This window comes from Triticum aestivum, chromosome 7A (genome assembly GCF_018294505.1).
Source record: "Triticum aestivum cultivar Chinese Spring chromosome 7A, IWGSC CS RefSeq v2.1, whole genome shotgun sequence".
NCBI classification, from domain to species: domain Eukaryota; kingdom Viridiplantae; phylum Streptophyta; class Magnoliopsida; order Poales; family Poaceae; genus Triticum; species Triticum aestivum.
The window spans coordinates 36,245,721-36,250,787 of NC_057812.1; the positions used below are offsets into that span (position 1 = coordinate 36,245,721).

The window sequence follows — 5,067 nt, forward strand, 5'->3', positions numbered from 1 at the left end:
GGAAACCATCGAGTGTGGAGGGGCGGTGATGACGATCTCTCCGAAGGGCTTAACGAGGGGTAGTAGAGGTCATGCCAGTGGGCAGCGTGCCAGACGGTGAAAAAAAACCTTGGCGGCAAAAACTAGAGAAAATGAAAAACCTCGAACTAGCACATCCAATCAGCACTAAAACTGGGAAAAATACTAAATGGCGTAAACCGTGGCACATGTTTGCTTAAATGGGGTATAAATGAAGTAATATCTGTCACAAACGTGAAACTTGCGGGTAAAGAGTGGAATTAACTCTAAACTATGTCAAGTAAGAAAACGCTTCTATATATAAAAGTATATTGTACAAACCTTGGGACATATAAATCTTACTGACATGGTTCACACAAGCTAGACCATGTGGCCTTCACTGACATTACAAGACCGTACATATTACTTGAAATTTTCGTAGAGCTTCCACTCTTCTGTGGTTCAAACCACACAGTGTCAAATATAATATCCTCAATGTCGTAGTGAAAATATCCGGGAATTTTCGAATCACCAACAACGCCATCAGGATAGCAATTATCATCACCTGAGTGACGGTTGTGCGTGTATAAGTCTATAGTCAAATTCTCGGTGTAATCCACACAAACCATGACCGGTGGCAGTCTGCAAACACTCAACTTGCCATTGAAGACTGAAAAAGCACCCCCTTGCATGGTACGGTAGACCGCAGTTATTGTAAGTGAATCAAACAAATTGTTCCCAAGATGATGCACCTCAAACTCCAACATAGCCAACACGGCCTTTGGGATAGAAGCCATTCTTAGATCGGCGCTGCCGTGGTGGCCAGTGTTAATGTGCCAATGGTGTCTTTCATATTCTGCATAGAAAGATGGAGCATAGACCGAATATCCGTCTATTAACACCTTATCATCTTCACCTTCTTCATCTTTAATTAGCAAACGATATTCAATTAGCACAAGCCCAACCGCGTAGATGCCTTGAAGTGGATTAAGTAGAGGTTGAAGCTTACAAGAACCCTGTATATTGTATAGTTAGACACATATCCTGCAGATTTCTTCAGTAAAGAGAAAATAAGAGAAGGTACAACATAACTCACCGGCTTAAGCTTACATGGTTTGTCTCTAGAGTATTCAAAGACATAGTTGCGTAGTTGGTTGTTTCGTACATCTCGGAATGCAAACATGCCGTAGACCTCTAAGGTGGCATCGTGAGGAGACGATAAATTCAAACTAAACACTTGGATTGCCCGTCGACAAGGTTCATTCTCCCTTTTGTCGACCCAACGGTTTTCCCATCTTGGCAATAGAGGCACTGCAGGCAATATGAAAACAAATCATTAGATATCAAAAGTTGCACAGTAAATACATGGATAATGTCATATAGATTAGAACTTCGGAATCTTACAATATATAGAACCCGAGGAAGACTTCTCTCGATTTTTCTCTTTACACATGCTTAGGTATTTTTTTATGACTTATGGAACTCCCTTCCCTTGGTCCACAAGCAAATCATTGGACATGGCGTAGAAATAGAGAATATGACTTGCTCAAGATACAATCGCCATGCGCATGCAAATCTTTTTTTAACTTTATTTATAAAGGCATACCGTCAAACTTTCTAAAAAATTGCCACCGGTACAAACATATTTGAGATTGTGATGTTCTAGAATCTGTGGGTTCAAAACTTATAAAATGTACTTGTCATCATATGCTTAAAACTAAGTGAATTCATCAAAACATAAAAACTAGTACACAATTGCAATTAAGCGTGGCCACTTACGCAAGCTTTGAGCAGATAACAGTGTTGGATCGAGCTGACACGGGCCCTTGACCTGAAGAGACCCCTCCCAGATCCCCCTTGATCTCTTGGCGCAGGACCTGGTCGGCGGAAACCGCATCTGATTCTCCCACCTCTCCTCCATGTCGGCGACGTAATAAGGGTTCCCGTCCTCGTAGTAGAACCACCATAGTGGAGCTCCTTTTCTTCTTGGTCTGATTCGTAGTACTCGTAATTGCCTTCGTCGTCTCGCTCTTGCTGTTCCTGCAGGATGGAGTCCAGCTCCCTGTCCCACAGCCAGGTGCCGAGCACCTCATCCTCTAGCTTCTTTCTCAGGGCCGCCATGTCCAGATCCGGCTCCATGGCCGCCGAGGCGCCGCGAGATCGATCCGCGAGACAGATTTACAGGGGACAAAAGGGAGGAACTGACCTTCTTCTCCACCCTCCGTGATCTCCTTCCTCCGCCGACACGGACGGATCGAGAGGCGATTTTCCGGCGGGCGCCGAGGCGATCTCCCTCGATGAACGGCCGCCGCCGAGGCGATCTCCTTCCTCGCGGACGCGACTTCGCTGCTGACTCTTTGCAACAGCGGCTACTGGGCTTTCTACTTTTCAACCCGGGCGGGGGTCTAATGGGCTTTCTACTAGTACTATTATTTTACGTGATAGTCAGGCCGAAATTGAATATATATTTTTACGATCATGTTTATTTTTTTTCAACATAACTAACTTTATTCCTCATATAATAGCCATGCCATTTACAATAAAATCATGTTTTTCCATAAAAAACAATAAAAATCATGTGATTCTAAGAAAAAAAATCATGTTTCTCAATCAATGTGCGGGTACACTAAAAAAAGTCAATATGCGGCTAGTAGCTTCATGGTGGCAGAGGTTTGCAAGGGTTGGCATGGTGGTGAGAGATCATGAGGGATCGGTGCTCATTTCTTCATGGTCTGCACAAATGTCGAGGAAATAGAACCGCGAGCTTGTTTAGTGGGATTGTATATTGCAGTTTCACCGCATAAGCCCGTCATTTTGGAGACTAACTGTTTGTTTACAAAAATATATTTGTCTAATAATGTTTTGTATAACTCAGCCCTCGTGGATTTAAAGAGGGAAGCCTTAGGTGTCCCTCAACTTATTCCACAGTGTAACATGGCATGGATTACTAGGGACAAGAACAAAGTGGGCCATTAGATTGCTAAATTTCGTCTTGATTCTAGATTGGGTGGATTAATTTTAGCAGAGTGTACCATCCTGCGAAACGGATTCTATAACGAACGATTGTATTCAAGTTTATTAATTAATATGTGAATGGGTTTAAAAATGTTTATCAATTAATGAAAGCAGTAAAGTGAAGCTTTTTAAAATATTTTTGTCACTAACTCATTGAGGTAATCTTGATAAAACTTTCTAGATGCCTCCAACTCCCAATTTGATCTGAACTCTAATTTTAGCTAATCCAACAAGTTTACACTGTCACAACACATTTCTTGTGTACTAACTGTAAGCCTTCGTAGCAACAGGACAAAACTAAGTGAAACCACTTCACACTGTAGCAAACAATAGAATCACTGAAGAAAACAGTGAGGTGTCAGAATTGATCTCAATCTACAAGAGGCCGGTCAATGGTTGAAATGATTTTGAGCAATCATAGCCACTATAATAGCCTTAAGGGTGAGTATGTGTCTTGTGAGTGGAGAGGGGGCAAGGGCGGGGCAATGGGGCGCATTTAAAAGGCAGTTCAATGAAAGTGGGATTTGAGGAGCATGCCACCAACCATAAGGGGCAGTGCATGTTCTTGTCAGTTGGCCGATATAAATGTTTGAATCAGGGTACCATGAGTTTAAATTCTGAGATTATACATTATTACTAGTACTATGTGAAAGTGCGTTATATCGACTAGAGGGGGGTGAATAGGTGATTTTTATGAAAGTCTTCAAAACATGGAAGTTTCGAAGACAAACGATAGAGATAAACCTATTACCATGCAGCGGAAGGTAGACTACACTAGGCAAACCATAGTCAAGTTGTCAATGAAGTGAAAGCACAATGACTAATAGCAGCTAGGTAGTAAGGATCAGGTAGGAAGATATTATGAAGCCAAACAGAACACACAGTCACTCAGTGAAGACAAAAAATAGTGCAATCATACAATGACTTCACCAGGACCAACAGTAAGTAAAGGGAAGGGAAGGATGAAACCAGTGACTCGTTGAAGACAATGATTTGTTGGACCAGTTCCAGTTGCTGTGACAACTATACGTCTGGTTAGGGCGGCTAGGTATTTAAACCTGAGGACACATAGTCCCGGACACCCAGTCCTGAACACGCAGCTCAGGACACCCAGTCCTCACCGTATTCCCCTTGAGCTAAGGTCACACAGACCTCGCCCAATCACTCTGGTAAGTCTTCAAGGTAGACTCCCAAACCTTCACAGACTTCGTTCACCGGCGATCCACAATGTCTCTTGGATGCAAAGAACGCGACGCCTAACCGGCTGGAGGATTCACAGTCCTCAAGTCTAATAAATCTTCAGATCACACAGACAAAAAGACTTAAGTGATGCCTAACACTCTTTGGCTCTGGGTGGTTAGGGCTTTATCCTCGCAAGGAATTCTTTCTCAAAGGCTTCGAGGTGGGTTGCTCTCAAACGACAAAAGCCGTACTCTAACTCTGAGCAGCCAACCGTTTATGGTTGTAGGGGATGGGCTATTTATAGCCACTAGGCAACCCGACCTGATTTGTCCGAAATGACACTGGGTCACTAAGGAACTGACACGTGTTCCAACGGTCAGATTTCAAACACACACGACAACTTTACTTGGGCTACAAGCAAAGCTGACTTGTCCGACTCTGGACAAGATTCGCTCTCATAGTCTTCACCCGAAGACATAGGTTTTGGTTAAGCATCACTTCAGTCATTCTGACTGGTTCTCTTGGACCCCACTTAACAGTACGGTGGTTCCTATGACTCAACAAAGAAGAAAAAGAACTACTATAGATCTAAGTCTTCGAGCTCCATAGGCTTCATGCGATGTCTTCTCTTGTCATAGTCTTCGATGAGAATATCTTCATATACCACCTTTGACATCAATGTCTTCATACATTTTTAGGGGTCATCTCTGGTAGGAAAACCGAATCAATGAGGGACTTCTACCTGTGTTATCCTGCAATTCTCACAAACACATTAGTCCCTCAACTAGGTTTGTCGTCAATACTCCAAAACCAACTAGGGGTGGCACTAGATGCACTTACAATCTCCCCCTTTTTGGTGATTGATGACAAACT

The 5,067-nt window shown here is 43.0% G+C and overlaps 1 pseudogene; it reads right to left on the reverse strand.

Moving 5' to 3' along the window:
- Positions 1-294: 294 nt before the first annotated feature.
- Positions 295-2,169, reverse strand: LOC123152915 (uncharacterized; annotated as a pseudogene).
- Positions 2,170-5,067: the final 2,898 nt, after the last annotated feature.